At 43.5% G+C, this 20,651-nt stretch overlaps 1 protein-coding gene across 6 annotated transcripts in view; it reads right to left on the bottom strand.

Annotated features, from left to right (window-relative positions):
* Positions 1–20,651, bottom strand: part of Nr3c2 (nuclear receptor subfamily 3 group C member 2) — a 335,373-nt gene that overhangs the window by 114,264 nt on the left and 200,458 nt on the right. The gene's annotated exons all lie outside the window — the stretch shown is intronic.

Below are 20,651 nucleotides of genomic sequence, written 5' to 3'. Positions count from 1 at the left end.
TATATATTACCTACTAGTTACTTACACATAGTACATGGAACTTGCAAGTTAATGCTGGGTAGACACAGACCCATAGTAAAGTATGTTCACCCAAGACTTCTAAGTAGTCGGCTTACAAATGATGCACAGATACAAATACATTTTTGCTCCTTTTCCAGCATTCCATCCCTGAGCTCCCCCCATATGTGTCCAATAATGCAACGAGCTCTAAGGAAGTATGGACGCTCATCCTGGCATTGGGAGGTAGAGATAAAGGGTCCAGTCTCCTCTTTAGGGCAAGTGTGAGGTCGGCCTAGGCAATAGGAAACTCTGCCTAAAGTCCTTTCTTTGTTTAAAGGAAGGAAGGAGGGAGGAAGAAGGGAGGGGAAAGGAAGGAAGGAGGAAGGAAGGAAGAAGACAAGTTTTGGGGATTTTCAATGAAGTCAGCAAGGCAGGAGTAGCTTTCTGTTGTTGAGTGTTAATAGAGACTGCTGATCTCCCAGGAGAAGTTGCTCAGTCTGTGCTGCCCAAGGCTGTGGCAGTGTTTGGGAGGAAAGGCAGCTGGTATGGGTTCCAGAGGTTTCCAAGGTGAGGGGCAATCTGGACAGAACACCAATGTGCTGATGTCAGGAGGCAAGGACAACACAAATTCAAAGGCTGCCTGGAAAACCAGGACTCAACGGAGCTCAAAAAAGAAACCAAAGCAAATCACAAAGCTGAGTTCAAAAACAACAGAATACAAGCTTTTGTTATTTCTGTATTGTTTCAAACTATAAAATAGCTTTTAACTGTAGAATAATTTGGGAAATGTTTAAAAGGTAAATATTGTTTCAAAAATTCCTGAAAGCAACAAAAGTTATCTTTGGCATTTTTTAAAATACAAAATCAAGAACCAATTTTGTGCTATTCTTGACTTGGTGCCAAATGAGAAAGGCAGATTGAGGGATATGAGGGTCTCAGAGACTCGATAACACAAGAAGAGAGAAGCAGAAGACGGAAGGCAGCAAGGAGGACCAAGTCAGGGTTCAGAGGCTGCCTCGGACACAGAGGAGCTGCACTAGAGTGCTTCATGCTTCGGAGTCTTGGCTTCCTAACCTATAAAATGGAGACACCAGTGACAACCTGGTGAATGGTGATGTGGGGTCAAACAAAAAATGCATCAATAAGAAGTGAAGAATCCGGCCTGCAGCAGAGACTCAATTAAAGATTAAATTAAAGAAATTTAAACAATGGTAGTGGAGTTGTCACTTATCACTGCTCTGGGTAGCCTTCCCCCCCTTTTTTTAGTAAAGTGAGAAAATTCAAACAGCAGCTATCTCTTAATTAGATCTAAGTGAGCAGCATGCTCGCTGCAGTGCAGAGCCTCTCCCTGAGACTGGCCTTGAGGTGGCCTGACAAACACTACTCACTTCTGACCCCATCTTCAAGTTTTACCTTCCTCCAAAAGCCAACAAAGAAGAGAAAGTGTTGAACTATATCCTAAAAGTAAACAGAAGACAAAAGTCCAACTCTCCCATCTGTCTGAAGGTAGGATAAGAAGGAAATTCGGGCCCAGGACCCGAGGGTTCTAGAAGGTACTAACTTCCTCAGGTTGTTATTTTGATATCAACTGTGTTTTCTAGTATTGCTCAATACTTTTCAGTGTAAGAGGGTATGTAGGTCAGATACTGAATTCCTTGAGGCCGAATAAAACATGAGTCCAAAATCAACCTTTCTCTCTTACACTAACTTACCTTGGATATTTTGTTGCAGTCACAGAAAGCAGACTTATATCCTCTTGGATCTCACACTCACACATGTACTTGGTCTGGTGGAAACTTTACCCCAGCTACTGGCATCCATATACCCAGAGTCTGGGAAGTTCAAGTGGAAGCATCACCTCAAGCCCCCTCCCCCATCTTTCTCCAAACCTGCTGCATCTCAGAAAGCCTGCCAAATGATGACCCCTTCCCTAGAGATGGTATTTAAACTGCCCCCAGAAAACAAACACGTGGTTTTCTGGTCTTCTTTTCCTGTCTCCTCTCTGGGGGGAGGGGAAGGAGGGTTGGAAAATCATCTATGAGCATTTTTATTCATTAAACTTGGGTTTTTTTCTAATTTGATTTGATTTGGTCTGGTTTGGGTTGTTGGATTGGCAGAGGCTTATCCGGGTGCAGAAACTTCAGTAACCCCACTGAATGTCTCCAAAATCAACTCTACTACACTCACAAACCAAGTGACTGTCCTTACCTGGCACGAAGTCTTCCTCAAACTTTAGAGTTCCCCTTGATTGTTCTTCACACTTTTAACACTACAATTAGTTACATGGGAACTCCTAGAACCACCTTTGCCTTATACTCTCCTTCCTCGGTACCATTTTCTATCCTTGCTTGGTCTAAGTGTCCCCATGATTCTTCCTTTGGAGATTTTCTTGAGTCCCGTCATCTCTACTCACATTTTCTCCAGTTAGGTCGACTCGGCTCAACTTCTAAGGTACAGAGCTTTGCTGCATGAACTGCCTTCACACAGTTATTTTGCATCTCAGTTTCCTGATCTGCTACATGGACTGTGGAAGGACTACCTGATGATCTGCCCTGAGAGTAGGTGCCACAGAGGCCACTTGGCCCTTGGGGTGGCACACAGGAAGTTAAATGAATGCCGGACCCAGTTATTGTTGCCATCATCATTCCAGCTATTAGTTTTTTAACAAATTACTATTAGTTTGAATTTATTTTTAAAAATGTTCCAACAATGTAATTAATTTCATACAATATATTTTTTATATTCTTTCCCTTCCCCAGCTCCCCTCAGATATTTTCCTCTATATGTATTCAACTTCATGTTTTGTTTCTCTTTCTTATTAGAAAGAAGTTTGAGCGAATAAAATAACCCCACCAAATCAAAACAAGAAAATCACATTTAAAAAAAAAACACTTTGTTTTGGCCAACTATTCCTGGGGACAGGGCCTTCCCTGGAATATGGTTGCTAGTCACTCCATTGAGGATCACTGACACTCCCTGCCCCAGTAGGTACCAATCACAAACAGCTTCTTGGTTGGGGTGGGACTTCAGACTTGAACTTGTGCAAGTTATGTGTCTGACATCACAGAGCCTGTCAGTTCATCATCAGTCCTGTGTGGCCTCTCCAACTCTTTTCATTCCAGACATTACCATTTAGTATTGCTTATTACCATGACTATGCCTGGCATTAGACCACCTGTCTGCAATGTCCCTCTTCTACACCAAATGTTTTCTAAGCTTCAAAACAAGAAAAACAACACCTTAGCTAGGCATAATGGCATAGGCCTTTAATCTCAGCACTTGAAATGCAAGGGTAGGTGGACCTCTTTGAGTTTGAGGCTAGCCTTGTATACATAGTAAGTTCCAGAACATCCAGTTCACAAAAAGACCCTATCTCAAAAGCAAACAAACAAGGAAACAACTTAAAAATGTATTCTTCTATAGACCTTGATATATACACACACACACAAGCAAAAGGAGAGCTTTGGTTGAAATGAATATGAAAAAGGCTGTCTTCTGTTGCTCTCTGGTATTGTCTCAGGAGAGATTCTGCTGGACATCCCGAGACCCTTTGGGCCATGAGCCTTCACAGAGGTGTATCCATGTTATAAGATTTATTTAGTACAGTGACGCTCTGGACCACAGATCGGATCCTGGCATTGTTTGTATACATGCCTTTCAAGGTCCTATATGAGCTACTCTCCAAACTAAGACTGTAAGCACTATGGGTACTGGGGGAGGGAGCCCTGTGGGAACATGGAAGGGAGGTGGACAGGAAGAAGCTCAAAGGCATGCTCAACAACCCCCCCCTCATGTCAGCAGCAGTAGCTACATCTTGGATCAGAGATATAGGCCCCAAATGATTCTAACTTATTTTTATTGCTGCTTCAACTTTTGGTGTCTCAATTCTACTATTATTAGTATGGATGACAATATATTATGCGTGACTTATTTTAACAACATGAAAACATCAGAAGTTAGTGTCACATTCAGATACTGAATGATACTGGATCATACACCCCAAACTCCGAGACGTCTATGAATGACAGATTGGTGGAACAGTGTGCAGCCTGAACCACCCTGTCCTCTGACCCCAGCTAAAGATGGCCGGAGACCAGCCATACATGTGACAGATCTTCCCCATGTCTTCCTTTTGACTTTGGGAAGCAGTTGTGTTGGATGAGTTCATTCTTTATTCAGCAGTTATCTGTGGATTGACACATGCCTCGGTCTTACCCATGTCCTGCTTGCCTCATTGCTCTTCAGTAAGCCTGGCTTCTAAGGAGGGTGGTACACGTTAATAAAGAATGACATTTTCAGGGGACATTAGACATAAACACCCCAGATTCTAGCAGCTTCAATGCCAGTATCAACAACTACAAACACCTTTTGGATTCGTGGAGTCGGGGGAGCTTGGTCTCCATACTTGCAAACAGACACTTAGCCAAGCAGGGGACCGAAGCAATTCCAGACTGGATAAAAAGGTCCCAAATTGCATGCATTAGAAAAGCCACCATCTGTACATTACTACCCTTTACACATAGGGCTTAGCTGCAGGAAGGGAGAGAATACTGAACAATTGCAAAGCTAATCTTGTAACTGACTGGGACCTCACACAGAATCCCAGAGATGGGAACCCTTGTGCTACACCTTTCATGTTTCCTTCCAGCGGGTGGAAGCTGCATGGTGTCACATCTAAGGTCTCTGAATAAGGAGATTCAAGAAGAATATCTGACTTGCTTGCCTCCGTCCATATCGTCCGTATCTTTCCCTCTGAAGAGAAAACTCTTTCAGAGAGTAGGTACACACCTCCTGGGTTCTGGGAAGGTCTGCCCTGACACAGTGGAGGCCATGCCTGTGTCTCAATTCCCAGGCTCAGGTTGCAGATTCTCTTTGCTCTCACCACAAAGTCCTATCCTTCAACTTACTTAGCCTCGCAAAAGGCTGATATTTTATCTTCCGCAAGCCACTCCTTTGTTTTCCAGTCTGCCCAGAGTCTGGGTGGGGAAATACAGCGCTATTTATGAGTCTCTTAGAGATTAAGAGAGCTCCTGGAGTCACGCCGGAACAAGGGACATGGTTTGGCAGAACCCGAGTCTGTCCTCTGCTCCTGTCCCCTTCACTTTGGGTTCCAGTCCCCATACGTGGAGCCCATTGAAGACCTGCTACAGTGGGAACCCGAACCTTAGGGTTCAAGCCTCTTTACAGCTGAGGCATGGCTTAAGCCCTTTCTGGTGTCGTTTGGGTTGTCCTTTTAAAAAACAACAACCTTGTCAGATTTCACCACCAATCTCGTCTTCTTTTGTATTAGTTTACATGTTTATTGTGTTATGTGAAATAAGTAGAATTTTCTTTTCCTACCTTAAGGCTACAAAGGAGATTAAGTAAAAGATAATCATTCACAAGGTAGTTTAATACTTAAGATATTCAGTTGAACGATTATATGTAATTTGTTATAGTTCAATGTCAGTAAATCTGAGGGCTGGGTTGCTGGTGCCATTCATTAAAACACGTAAACCAAGAGCGAAAGCATGCTCCCAGACTCACTAGGAAGAATCCCACTCAAGCACCATGGGTACTCTGACATGGCCAGCCCTCCCACTTACCACACCATGGCTACTCTGAGATGAGTCTCCTGCTTACCCACTGCCCAGACCTCAAGAGCAACATTGTTCCTTTTCAAAACCAGCATTCACTCTCAACTCCAGAAAGGCAATTTAACTAAACCCTTTTTAAAATTCATTTGTTGCTTAAATCTCATTTTCATTTTGGACAGCTCATTGTTGTCCTGCTTGAGAGACTTTCTTCCAGCTGACAACTGCCGGGCAACAGCAGCCCAAGCCTGCAGTCACTATTTTGGGCTCCATCACATGTCACTTACATAACCTTGTTTAACCGCTCTTGAACTGGTTCAAACAACCTGGAGAAGAGATTAGGGCAGTCCCAGCAACTCCCTCTCTGTAGATTCTGAGGGGTGATTTCCCATCCCCCATGCCATCTCCAGTGTGGTGAGGTGGGGAGCAGCAAGAACTGGTTATTCATTCCCAGAGCCAAGTAAAACAACGGGTAATTAACTTCCTCGGCTCAGTTCAAACCAGTCTGGCCCGCCCACAATAAACCAATGGACAATGATCCCCTGCTGCTGAGCTTTTATGAGCGAGCCTGGATTAACCCGCTTTAAAACGCCAGGGGAAAGCATCCATTGGCTGTCTCTGCCACCTTGAAACAAGCCCTTTCAAAGTTACCTTTCAGGACCCTGACTTTAAGGTGGGGATCAGGATTGGGCTTATGACTCAGGAGTTTTTAACCAAGGGGAGCAAGCATAAGGTTCCTGGATAAAACTCCTTCTTAAAGTGAAAGGTGTTAGTTTTTCTGTGTGTGTGTGTGTGTGTGTGTGTGTGTGTGTGTGTGTGTGTGTGTGTGTATGTGTGTATGCACGCGCGTGTGTGAGAGAGAGCTCATTATCCTGACTTAGATTTTAAATATCTTCTTATAAAAGATAATAAAGGTAAATATATGAAGAAATACAAGTGATGGAAGATTTTTAACCTAAAGAAAGAGTTGTCATGACGGATGGTAAGAGAAGTTCCAACAAGAAAAATAGTAGTGTGTGTATGAATATGTATGTGTGTATGTGCCTGTGTGTGTGTGCATATGTGTGTGAGTGTGCATGTATGTACGTGTGTGTGTGCATGAATATGCATGTGTGTATGTGCCTATATGTGTGTGTGCACGTGTGTGAGTGTGCATGTGTGTGCGTGTGTGTGCGCGTGTGTGAGTGTGCATGTGTGTGTGTTTTCCCCAGGCATGAATTACATCCTATTCGCATCTCTTACTAAGACTTTGATATCTTTGGACTTCACTGTACAACAACATCTGTTGTAGAGATAAGTTTGAAACTATTCAGGGTAGTGGGAGAGAACTAACATTTGTTGAATTCTCATGTGGATAAGTGCTTTAAAAATCATATACTTTAGTCTTTATTTTCAATTGTTGTGAGAGAGTTTTGAGACCAGTGAGATTGTCTCTATTTTGCCAATTAAGACTCAACCATGCAGCTACTTTAGCTGTTATTCACGCTTGAAGCTCTATTACAATACAGATTCTTCTCTGAACCCACACATACTAGATATATCCTCAAGACACTCAGACCTAGAGGGTAAAATGGCACTCAAACAGAATCCATAGTGAAAGTCTAGGCTGCTTTGTATAGGATTCAGGTAGACAAACCATCACTAAACATGCTGACGCCGAGAATCCAGGTATACTGCAATTCTAATGGCACCACCCAAAGGTCGCTAACTCACACACTGGCATGTGTACCAAGTTTTCCTGGTCTGAAAGAACCTCAGTACCCCAAGCTTCAGAGGGTGCAGGAGCACAGCCCTGCAGGAGTGGAAAGCCCTGTGTTGATTTCTCCACAGTCAGCTTTCAGATACTTTCTTTGTAGCCCAGTCAGCTCACTGCCTATGGTCTTGAACATTGAAAGGGACACTTATTCAACCTCCTTGATTTCAGATAACCTTTGAAAGCGTGAAGGTTTTGTTTGTTTGTTTGTGTTGGTATTTTTTTTTAACAATTTAGTGGGTGCTCTTCTGTCCCCTTGGCCATCACTAGTGAGCCTCAGATGAAGGCTGATACTGGTAACAGAAGATAACTATTTCTTAGACATCTATTTTAATCTAAATATTAAAAGGAGAGAAAACCCCCAAAACCTATGAAAGCATTTGTCATGATGTCCTCTGCATGTACACATTAAACTGGACCAGTGTGGAGTACACGGGGTAACACATACGGAGGGAACAAAATTCAAGAAGTCACATGGTGGAAAATGTCTCCCTCCCCTCTGTTCCACCCCTAGTTCAAAGCAAACACTATTATCATCTTCACAGCATCCTTCTGAGACTCTTTTTAAAATGATATATTCTTTTTAAACCACGGTAAATCTGTTTGTGATGTGATGCATTGCTAGTTTAGTGTGTCTTCTTGTTCTTCTATTAATTCAACAAAGGGTTTCTGATTGGCTATTACATGCCAGTTCCTGTGATCAACTCTTGGTGGAAAGGTGACTAGACAGGAACTCTGGGGGACACTGGAGGTTCAGGACAAGATGGTGGCTGCTAAGCAGATTAAACCCTGGCCAAGAACAGTACACACTATAAGGGCATAGGGAGGAAGGAACCATCTTTGCCTCAGATACAAGGAAGGGCCACAGGAGGAAAAGAACATCAGATTTGTACCTTGAAAAACGTTTTCTGGATATAAAGGGAACCAGGAGCTTTGAACAAGAGACACAATCTATTTTATAAGAAGGCGTCATGAAGTCGGGGTGGGGACGCGGAGTATGACAGCAACTGAGAGAAAAATGTGAGTCTCTGAGAACACGCTGTGCTGTGGGGTCTGCGCCTGAGCAGTGAGCAATAGGGAAGCCGGCACAGGTGACTCCTACCACTGATTGTCACATTTCCTGGGGCAATATTAGAGGCACCAGTTCAACTCACCCAAAGTAATTCACAATGAACTGATCTGGGCTGCCTTCTTACTCTAGACCAGTGGTTCTCAACCTTCTCAACACTGTGAGCCTTTAATACAGTTCCTCATGTTGTGATAACCCCCAATCATAACATTATTTTCACTGCTACTTCATAACTGCAATATTGCTGCTGGTACGAATCATAATGTAAATATTGTGTTTTCTGATGGTCCCAGGCCCCTATGAAAGGCCTTGCAAAAGGGTTGTGACCCACACGTTGAGACCTGCTGCATCTTCTGTGCCTTGACAGCCACTTGTCATTCAAATGAGGAAGGCTGCCGCCATCCTGCATCATTTCCTTCTGGTTCTCTAGGTCAGTGCTCCTCCCTTTTCTAAACTGACCACTCCAAGTTGTTCGGTTCATCCCCCTGGTCCCACCATTCTCAGGCAGTGGCCTCTGAGCTTGTCCTACATGGCTTGCTGAAGTATAGCGCAGCAATCTTCTGATTTTACATCTTAGCAACTAGTCCCAACAGAAGCACGCCTGTCCTGCCCTCATCTGCTGGAATCTAAAGCCTGGTGCTTATCAAGGAAAAGCAGTAGAGAAGTATACTCCACACACACTGGAGCCACATGAAGCTGACAGACTAGGATGAGAACGTGTAACCTTTCACTATGTGAACGAATGTCTGAGGCCATCAGCTCTCAAGGAAAAAAGGGTTGGCTTTGGCTTCTCACAGTTTAAAAAGCCTCAGTTTGAACAAGGCATCCCACCATAGGGAATAGGTTTCAAAGAGCCAGCTCATGTATCAGGGCCAGGTTTTAGCCCCACTGCTCAACTTTGATGCGGGGGCTTGTGTAAGTCTGTTCCCCATACTGGATTACCTGGCCCCACGGGGGGGGGGGAGCTTGGTCCTGTCTCAACTTGATATGCCATTCGTTGTTGATTCCCAAGGGAGACCTTACCCCATCTGAATGGAGATGGAAGAGGAGTGGGTGGGAGGAGGGGGTAGAAGTGAGGTGGGTGGAGGAAACAGGAGGAGAGGAGGGAGGGGAAACTGTGGTTGGTATGTTAAAAAAATAAAGCTTCAGTCTGCTGGGTGTGGTGGTGCATGGCTTTAATCCCAGCACTTGGGAGGCAGAGGCAGGTGGATCTCTGTGAGTTCAAGGCTAGTCTGGTCTACAAAGTGAGTTCCAGGTCAAGCTCCAAAGCTACACAGAGAAATCCTGTCCCCATTCCCCCCCCCCCCCCCCAGAAAAAGAAGGCTTCAGTTCATGGCTGCTGAAACAGCAGCTTTGGTTTATGGCTGCACAGTGCAACATGGTGGAGCCTTGTTCACAACATAGTAGTCAGAGACCAAAGAGAAAAACAGAAAAAACTGAGATGTGGAAATTCTCTCTGGAGCCATGCCCCCGGGACTCCATTTCCTCCCTCTGGGCCTCACCAGCTCCTGCACCTCAGCAGAGACTTTTATTACTGTGCAGGCCGCAAGGACATCCCAGACTGGAGTGACAAGAGAGAGGATGGGAGGAGAAGCCTCAGAAACTGCTGACTACGCTGTCTGTAAAGCAAGTCAGGCTGAAATTAGCAGGTGGGCAGGGTGAGAGACCAGATTACACATAAGTGCTGTAGTCATGGAAACAGGAGAGACAAAGCAATAGAAATTAAGAGGACTCATATTTATTGAGAACAAACTGTGTTGCTCAGGCTTTTAGGCCGGGAAAGTTACATTATTATACTTAGTGTTAGGTAGCTTTGTTGAGAGGTCACAGTGTCCTCTCCTGAGCAATGTCCTTGGTGACAGCAGTGATGGCAGGATCCAGACCCAGGTATGACAAAGCCCATTCTCACTTGAGAAGTTACTCACAAGCAGTACTGGTCTGCACACCAGTGGAAGCGCCTGGCTCTCACATTCCAAGAGGGATTGGTACCCACATGCTATAAAATTGCAAATGTGATCACTTGACTAAAGGGCTTTGAATAAAGACATTTTCATAAAAAGAAATTCTTACTCAGGTTAAGAGAGAGCCTTCATCTAATTCATACGGCAGTGATGGGCTTGGGATCAGACACGCAGGTGACAGCTAGACAGTTGCTATCAGCTAATACAATGCCAGGTATATAGTGTTGACTAAACCATTCAACCTTATATTTTCTCATCTGTAAAGCTAGTGTCACTAAACTTATCTCAAAGGGCATATAAAGATTAAGTGTTACCCTGTATTTAAAATGTCTAGCTCCACATCTGGAGTGCTTTCCTGAAGCCACAGCCCAGACATTGGAAGCACCTCAGTGTAGGGCAGAGCTCTGCTCAAGGAAAAGTCTTGCCTCCACTTGGTTTTAGCCTTGCTGGGCTTAGTCACTTGTTGAGATTTTGTGCTGCTCTCTGTATCAAGACATGTTTCCCCTCATAGCATGCACCCAGCCTGGCCCACCTTAGGGCCTCTAGTCAAGATTTGTGGTGGCCCTCTGCATTGCCACTTTCCTGGGACTTATGCTTGTAGCTCAGTTTGATTCTGGGAGTGAAGGTTGAGTTTTATCCCATGTTCTAGGCCCAGTTCTGCTGTCTCATCTTACAGGAGAATGCCTAGCAGCAGCTCATGTCCCCCTAGACTGGAACGAATATTATCTGCCTTTCTTAAGTCACATCTGCTGAAGACTAAATGCTGGCCACCTCTTTTCCCTCAAGACTTTCATGACGTCCCACCCACGCCAGCAGGAGTTTCTCCTGGGCTATGTTTTTTTGTGACCCTCTGCCCACATCCCACGTGTTTGTTGGTCCACTTATGAGTCCATCCAGCCTATATCTTAGGCTTTTCCATTGTGGCCCATTCTTACCTTTATCTCCAAATATTTATTTCCTGTTTTCTAAATTATTGTTTCTACATCTCTCACAGGAAAAAAAAAGTAAAAAAAAATTTACAGTTTAGTTTATCTGCAATTATATGCTTTTTTACCTCAAAAAGTTATAACCCATCATAAAGAGCCTACAAATACCAGTGTGTTTTACCATAAAAAGTATACGTATTTGCTTTGATTGCCTGTTAGCATGGCACTCATGTTATAACATGAGAAACACTTGTTTAGGACGTTAGTATATATGGGATGCTAGAAGCTGGGCTGCTTATTCTCAGCTCTGCCAGGTTGTTCATTTCTTTGCCCTTCCATCCGCCATCTAACTTCAGGTCTTAGGCTGAAGTTTCTAGGCTAGAAGAGGCCTGCCTTGGGCTCAGTGTCTCATATTCTCTCGAGGACAGCACTAGATGCGAGTCAAGTGTACTGATATGATGGAGTTGATGCTTCCCCTTGCCTGCCAGTCTTCCATGGACAAATTCCTAAAGAGAGAAGACAAGCTTTCTTCAACAGTGAGTGCACATTACTCTCCTAGCCTCTTTTGCATCTGCACTTTGCAATACTTATTTAACCTCCTTAAACCATAGCAGGTACAGAACTCCAACAAGTTGACTGTATGCCTGAATTGATACCCTGTTCCTGCCTCCCTGCTGTCATCTCCATGGCAATGTCCCCAAAACCACAGTTTGAGAATGCTCTAAGTCCCTTCACCTCAAGATCTTAGTCCTGTTTGCCCTAAAATTGGCTGAAAGCACAGTAACTTAGTATGAAAATTAAAAAATCTGAATATAACAGGTATGAATTAACAATTTCTATCTATAAGCACCAATATATTGTCATTCTATTTCCATATACACATGCCTGTACACTACTTGCAGGCGGTTCTAGTCCAGTGGCAGCCTGTTTTCTCTCTCATCTGGAAAATGGAGAGATGCCAGGACCTTTATTGCCCCTACCCCTCTGGTTGCTTTGCTTCTGCCCTGAGAACAGACAAGCTATTTCAGACACAAAGTCACCAGTATAATCACTAGGTGATACATTGATACTGGAGTTGTTTTCGGTGACCTCTATAAATACTCCCAGTACTCAAAGAGACTCAGAAAACTGCTCAAGACCCCACAAGTGTTATCCCTTCTCCCAGGAGATTCTCAGAACTGCACATCAGTGAAGAGAATCAATAAATGGTCACTGTGGACTTTGGTGAGAAAGCCAGCGAAAGATACAACCAATTACTTATTTGAAAATTCTCCCAAGGAATATACTCCAGAAGAAAAAGGCTACAACAGAGAAGAGTAGATTGTGAGCATACATCTATTCAGACACATGTTTAAACAGCTCCAACAGTGTTCAAAGCTAAAAGGTGACAACAGTACTGTAGTCGGAGACTGGTCTTTCGTTTTCCTACTGCTCAGACCTGAATAATCACACAGAAACTATATTAATTACAACACTGTTCAGCCAATGACTCAGGCGTATTCCTAGTTAGCTCTTACATCTTGAATGAACCCATTTCTATTAATCTGTGCATCACCACGAGGTTGTGGCCTACCAGTAAAGAAAGGTAGTAAGGAAAGGTTCTGGCGGGAATCTTTTCCTTTGGCATCCACATGGCATCTCCCTGGCTCTGTCTACTTCCTCTCTATATCTATGTTTAGATTTCCTATCTGGCTTTGCTCTACTAAGCGATTGGCCAAAACAGCTTTATTCATTAACCAATGGCAATAAAACATTCACAGCATACAGAGGGGAATCCTACATCACCTCCCCTTTTCTGTCTAATTACAAGGAAAGGTTTTAACTTTAACATAGTAAAATTACATATAACAAAAATAGGTATCAAGCAAGAATTATAGTTACGATATTTACTCATCTATTCTATTTTTGTGAATCTAAAGCTTTATATCTAATTTATCCTTTATCATAACTAAGGAAAACTGTAACTATCTGTCTTCAATTCTTCAAAGACCCCAGGAGTATATAATACTACCTAAGTAAACAGGAAGTACATTGTTAGTAATTTCCAAAACTCTACAGTTGACAGAGACATCTCACTGCCTCGACAGTCACCCAAAGTTATTCAGTAACATTAGGGCATCTATCTTCAGCCTATAGGTCCATAGTATCTGGCAGAATTTTCCATGAAGCAGGAAATTTGAAAGGATGTTTTGCCTATCTTGGCAGTTTGTTAGTCACTTTCTTCTGTATCTTGCAGAATGTCTGGTAGTTTCTTTTTTGAAGCAGGAACCCTGAAGGACCATCCTGTCTTTTGGAATGTTCAACAGTCACTTTTCTGTGGGTCCTGTATGTCCAGTTCATACAGCATATCATTAAGCAGTCTAGGCAAGAGCAGTTTCCTGCTCAAATGGCTAGCAAACTTTATAAGAAGCCTTTCCAATGGCTGCCATCTTCTTGAATTTGTGCTGCTAGAAGCAGACATATCTCATTGTTGAGAAAAGTCTAAATTTTTAAAACCTTTTAAACGTCATGTTCTGTAGGTCTTTGAAAGATTTGAAGAATACCTATCCATATGAAATATATCTCTGTATATCTACAAAACCTAACTATCAAACTACAAGGTTGACTATTATAAATGACTACATATTAATCTGCGATTTTCAGTTATATATTACATCTTAAAGGAACTATCTAAACATAATACCTTAAAAAAAAGAACAGAAATACAAATAACAAAATTGACCTTGAATTTGCATTAATAGACCAAGATCCATACCAATGCAAAGTTCATCTCTATATCATAGCTCCCTGACTTTTTTTTTTTTTTTTTTTAGAAACTGTGACCATTAATCACTTATAATCAATCCTTTTAAAGTGAAAATAAGCATTTATAAACAACCATTTTGGGAATTTGGGCATAGTTTTCTTCAAACTGCTCCCTGCTGTTTATTGGGTGAAGTATTTTTAGGGGTTCATAGCAACCTTCTGGGGGTTCTTGTTTTATCAAACCACATTAGCCTGGATGGAATCCATAGGTTCTCATCTTCTTTGGAAACAAAAGCAGAACCTCTTTTCTAAAGTAACATATCTTTAGATCCAAATTTTGAAGTCAAGATACCTTTATGTTGGTTTAACTCAGCAGCTCCCAGAATCAAATGTCTCTCTGTAGTCAAAAAATTCAAAGAAAACACAATAATACGCATAATCCAGACTCTGTGTATTTTCCATCTTTATGTGGCTTATTTTTCTTTACTCCTTTAATCTATGACTGTCTGTACTTTTATATTACTTTTACTGTCTCTTTAAAGACTTCTTTTTATAACTGTCTATACTCTTTTCCCCCCTTTCTCTCCCAAGCCTATGTACATTTTTAAATACACTCTGTGTCTTTTGGAAGTCTTTTATGTCTGAATCTATCCTATTGGGTATCTGAAATCCTTTCTGAAAAAGAGCATTTTAAACTGGTAAACAGCGTGGTTGCAGCAGTCCTGGATGCTGGCTCTACCTCTCTTGGCCTTTCAATATGGCAGAGGTATGTTTACTGCCAGCTCTGGAACTGCTGGGTGGGAGCCATGCTCACCACTTCAACTCTTGGAGGCACAGTGCAGCACATAAATCCTTTTCGTCTGAGTAAAACCTAAGTCTGCCATGCAGCATGCTGCATGGCCAGGAAATGTCTCCATGTATGGTAGTGGGAATCTGTCATGCTTTCCTTCCTATGTACATCTAGCAGACCTGATCCAGCTACTTCCCCAGGCAGGGGTGCTGAGCAGCAGGCATGCTCTCGGCTACCTTCCTCCTAACTCTGAGCAGGCATACTAGCACCCAGACCCAGCGTGTGTGGCTGGCCTTGTGGGTTGGCCTCATATATACGGGTGCCATTAGTAGTCTTTCGTTTCCCTACTGCTCAGATCCAAATACAGTACAGTCTCAAAACAGATCTAGAAATTATGGTTATGAATTATAGTTAAGACGATACTATAATGCAGAGGTGGGAAGTTTGCTTCCAGCACTGTTTAAGATTCTAAGGAAGTTGTATGTTTATTTATTTTTACACTTCAATTATAAAACACAAAAATGCTGGAAAAAGTAAGGCATTGATTTTTATTTTAGATAGAAAAATCAGAGGTCATCGTACTTGGTAAGTTGTGACTTCTCTGGAAGAATATTAAAGAAACAAGGTCTCTGCTGAATACCTCGGATAAAATTATGTGAAACACCATGACTTATGAAGCAGGACGGAGATAAACAAACTACAGCTCGTCAGCCCAAAATAACCTTGTTTTACCAAGCGCTGTATCCCACCTGTCAAAACAAGGTGGACAGCACTCATCAGATACCCGCTGTGCATATCTAGCTGGGCGGGTCCAGCTGCTCTCTGATGGACTTCGCTTTATCATACACCAGAATAATCGAACGGGAGTTCAGAGTTTGGTGTTTAAGTCCCAGATGCTCCAGCCACTGAGAGCCATAAATTCTTCCCTCCCGTCCAGAGACGAAGGGTAGAGACTTTCGCATCCTTCCCAACAAGCCCAAGACACTCAGTCTAAAATCCACAGAAGTCAAATTTCCCTAAATCTTCCCTGACAGAAAGAACTGTCTCTGAAACACCTCCAAAAATTAAAATTTGGGGGTCCACCTATCATCACCGAGCACTATACCAAACTGGTACTTTTGGTAATACCAAGATGGTATTATTTTAGGTAACCTTTACCAGAATACCATGTGCTGTTCAAGCGATTCCATTTCATGTTGTTTTTGCTGCACTCAGGAGTTCTTTCTGGGAACTATGATGTCTTTCTCCAAGAGCAGTTTGGGTGTTTGCAAGTCATTTCTTCTGGCTGTTAACAGAGTATCTTCCACATAGGGACATTGTTTCCTGCACCTACAAAGCTCCTGGCGCCTGGCACCTGTCTCCCATAGTTACACCTTTGCTCTTAAGTCTGGGGAGGGCTGTCCCCAGCACTCTGGCCCTCTTTCTTAGCAACGGGCTCCTCCACAGGCAGAGTACCTTGTCCCTTCCTTCTCAACTGAAACTCCATCTCTGGAGGTCATGGCCCAGCCTTGTAGCGCCTGGTCGCCACAGTGGAAAACTTTACTGTTATTAAACCTTGCCTCAGCAAAGTTGTCAGATGTATAAAAGTTGATAGCATCATATAGCAAGGGTGGAGGAGGAAGCATAGGAGGACATGCCTATCTAAAAGCGAACGGATCATTTGCAAGGAAAAGAAAATCAGAAGTACATTTTGGTGATTTTTTTAGTAGTCTTCAATGAGAGGAAAAAAATAGGTTCTCATTGCACCAACATTTAATCTTTGGATCCATTTGTGATGAGAAAGAAATTTTCTAGTGGTACAGCTTCCACTCCATGTTGCAAGCACCCGCTGGATGGAACACTTCATGTTGCCTCTACACAAAGGTACTCAGAACCGCTTTGCTTGCCAGCTCACAGAACGATGCCTAACTGCCCACGCACGGTTGTGCTGTGCCGTTGAATGCACAGAAAGGGCTAGGAAGTCAGAGTGAAAAGAAACGGAGGTGAAATGTGGGGTGGATGGGAGAGCTGCCCAGACCTTGGGCTGTTAGGGAGAAACCGAGTTTCTCCGCGTGGAAGGGAGAAGATACACACTTGCGGTTTGAATGTGAACCGTCCCCCTTAAACCCGCTGTGTTTGAACACTCACTTTCCAACTTGGCACCCTGTATGGGAAGGCGGAGCCTTTAGGAGGCGGAGCCTTGCTGGGGGAATTGTGGCACTGCACCAGCGTGGGTCTGGAGTTTATGTGGCTGGGCCCTACTTCTTGTTCTTTCTGGGCATCCTGACTCCAGAGGTATGTGACCAGCTGCCTCACGTGCTGCAGCCTTTCTGAAGTCTAAGACAGTCTACAGACGTCACAGTAACCCTCCCTTCTTGTTTCCTCTCAGGTATTGATCATGACAATAAGAAAAGTAACAATCAGCCAAATGCCTAATCCTTTGCTTTGGCAGATTCCTTTGTAGGCAAGGTCATGGCTGCCTTGGCAAATAGCATGGTTACCTTCTGTACAAACTACACACACAGATGCACATGGAGATTTAAAATGCAATGGAATCCATCTTAAAGTCAGTGGAACAAAAATAATTTTAAAATACAAGAGAAGGCAATTCAAATCACAAAATTAGAAAAACGTGAAGCTAAAGCCTGCAGAACACAAAAGAGCAAGACACTGGCCTCCTGGTGAGGAAGGATTTCTTCCACACGCTTGAGACTCAACTGTAACTCAGGTGGGGGACCGTTCTCCCCTTTAATGTTTGTAATATTCTGACTGGAATGTGCTGATGTCAGGGAAATGAAAGCACAGCTTCACAGTAGAGGAGGTTCCAAGGGTAAGGTCCCTCCCAGGTATTCAGCCTTTAAGTCAGCACCGGCTAGAATTTTAAGAAGACATTACATTCGAGACAGTCATTCTTTCTAAAAACACTCTAAATTGCCTGGTGGTGGCGGTGCATGCATTTAATCCCAGCACTTGGGAGACAGAGGCGGGCAGATCTCTGAGTCTGAGATCACCCTGGTCTACAGAGTGAGTTCCAGGACAGCCAGGGGTAAGCATAGAAACCCTGTCTCCAAAACAAGACAACACAACAAAAACAAACCAAAACACCACTCTACATTGTTTAAGTAGAATTCTGACTAAAGTTAAAGTAAAATTTTCTCAAATAGAGTGTGCAAGGTTCTTAGAACTTGTGCAAATGAGATCTTTGGTACTTGACTCAATTCTTTTCCATAAAGTCATGTGGTGAGTATCGCACCAAGTTGCAGTCACAATGCTGCCTGCGGAATACTTTTCAGTTTGCAAGCCTCTTTATTCTTGAATTTGAAAAAGGTAAATACAAAGGGTGCCATGTTTCTTGGAATCTGAATACTTCATAAAACTTTGAATTATTGAATGGAACCTTGTTTCTTATTAATGAAAATGAGTTCTTTTATCCCTGCTTGTTTTGAAGTTAGGAAAATTTCAATTTTAGAGCTAGAGAGAAAATGAATTCCCAGCTCGGGTTTTACGCTGGCTACAGAGCTAATGGAAAGAGCTGGACTTAAAGGAAGAGACCAAGCTGCAGAGAAACTGCTACTCACTGGCCAGAAGCTGCTTTACTCCTGGGTCAGCTCCTCTCAGTCCTACAAATATAACCTCTAGCTGAGTGTGACGGCTTACTGGCAGTGTCAGTCCAGGCAGGACCGAAGCAGGAGGATTGCAAGTTTGAGGCCAACCTGGAGCACATAGTGAGACCCTGTCTCAAAACAAATGAACGAGCTCGCTACACTATCATGAAGGAAAAACTCAGCATACCAAAGGCACAAGGGATAGTTAGTACTTAGCAGAATGGGAGATCTGAAGACTTCAGCTACTGTTGTTGGTTATGGAATCGAACCCTGAGGCTATTGCTGGATGGCAGAGGCTTGCCCAGCACTCAGGTAGCACTGATGCCGACCGCTAGTCACTGCCCCTTGACACACATGAAAGAGCTGATGCTTAGGAGGCCATTATATCAGCTATGTGCTTATTACTTTCCTTTGTGTTTAAGAACAACTTAGAAAAAATAGAGACAAAATTAGAATAATACAACAGTCGTACTCCCAGACTCCACAATTTGAGTTGTTTCTGGTATTTTTATCCCATGGTACTGTGGGAAGGAACTGGATCCTTAAAAATGGTAGGAAAATGTTCCACTACTGAGACATCCCATTACCCTTAAAAATAAAACAGGACCAAATTCAGGTTTTCAAACTGTGGGCAAGGTCACAGTGGCTGCACATGCCTCTGATATCACTTCGTCTTCAAGATGGAGAACCCCAAATCACCTATAGCTGAGGTGGCCAACCGACTTCAAGAGCCACCTAAGTGAGAAGGGCAGAGTCAGGCGGCTGCAGGGAGAGTGAATCCAGGGGCTAATGGGGGTCGCAGAATCTGGCTCCAGGAGCAGCAGCTCCAGATGCAGGTGCAGCCTCATCCGTTGCCAAACCTTGCAAAGCTTCGGGAGGGGCCAGTGTCTGAAATCTCCTTGCTTTAAAACACTGGCAACTCATTTAAGCATATTAAAAAAAATCCAAGCCAAACAAAACAGCTCTGCAGGCTGGGTTTCAAGCTGGAGAAATCAGATTAAGGACCTTGGAAGGACAAGTGCAGGCAGGACGGGAGCTGCATGGTGCGGCCAGGGAGTAAGGGGATATTTGCCCCAGAAGAGGAAGTGGAAGCATGACCCCATAGGAACCTACCCTTCTGTTTCTTCCACCATTGGCATTTTTATTTTTATGCTTGAGAACTCAGAACAAATCCAGGATACTGGCATTCAGATAGATAACAGAAAGTTTATGTAGGGTGTGCAAAGGGGAGGGGAGGACCTAGAAGGCTGTCCCTGCTCTGCCCTACCCTGTGCCCTTGGAATCTGCTGCTCTGTGCAGCTGCTGCTTCGTGGAGACCAGGGCAAACATTCAGAGCAATTCACAGCTCTCTGGAAAGCCATTCCAGCTCACTAAACTGTAAATGTTACTAAACGCCCTTGAGGCATTTACCCATGAACCCCTGTGTGCCAGTGGTGACTGTGCCGGGCAGCTGGCAGGAGTCACCCAGGCTCTTCCTGCAGTGAGCGAACAGTGTGCAGAGGGCTGAGGTGATGTATTACCGTGCAGCAGGCACAGCAGCACATGAGTGGCGATCTCTGCCTAAAGCAACTGTGGGTTCCGTCTTCCCTGGCACGTGACAGCACCCACATGAGAACTTCAGGACAAATCAGCCTCCTCATTCTTCCTCCACTTAAAAGGGGCACAACTCGCCCTCCAGGACCTAGAGTCTGAGTTAAGTTCAAACTGTAAATATTTAAACTTTGTGGGACATGGTTTTTATTATAATTCCTCAGCTATGCCCCTGCAGGAGGCTGGAGAGATGGATGACGCGCCTAGTAGTTAAGCCCGCTGACCTCTTGTCCAGGCTAGAGTCCCAGCAACCACATGGTGGCTCACAGCCATCTGTAACTGCAGGGCATCTATCTGATCCCCTTCTGTCCTCTGTGGGCCCCAGGCACACACATAGTGCACAGACATAGGTGCAAACAAAACACCCTGGCATTGAAATTAAAAATTTTAAATAAGTAAGCATGGCTCTGCTGCAGTGAAACTGAAATGTGAAACACACACACACACATACACACACACATACACACACACATACACACACATACACACACATACACACACATACACACACATACACACACACATACACACACACATACACACACATACACACACATACACACAGACACACACACATACACACATACACACACATACACACACATACACACACATACACACATACACACACATACACATACACACACATACACACACATA

The sequence above is a fragment of the Microtus ochrogaster genome, unplaced genomic scaffold (assembly GCF_000317375.1).
Source record: "Microtus ochrogaster isolate Prairie Vole_2 unplaced genomic scaffold, MicOch1.0 UNK53, whole genome shotgun sequence".
NCBI lineage: Eukaryota > Metazoa > Chordata > Mammalia > Rodentia > Cricetidae > Microtus > Microtus ochrogaster.
The sequence above is the reverse complement of the archived record's forward strand: the minus strand, read 5'-3'. Positions and strand labels throughout refer to the sequence as shown.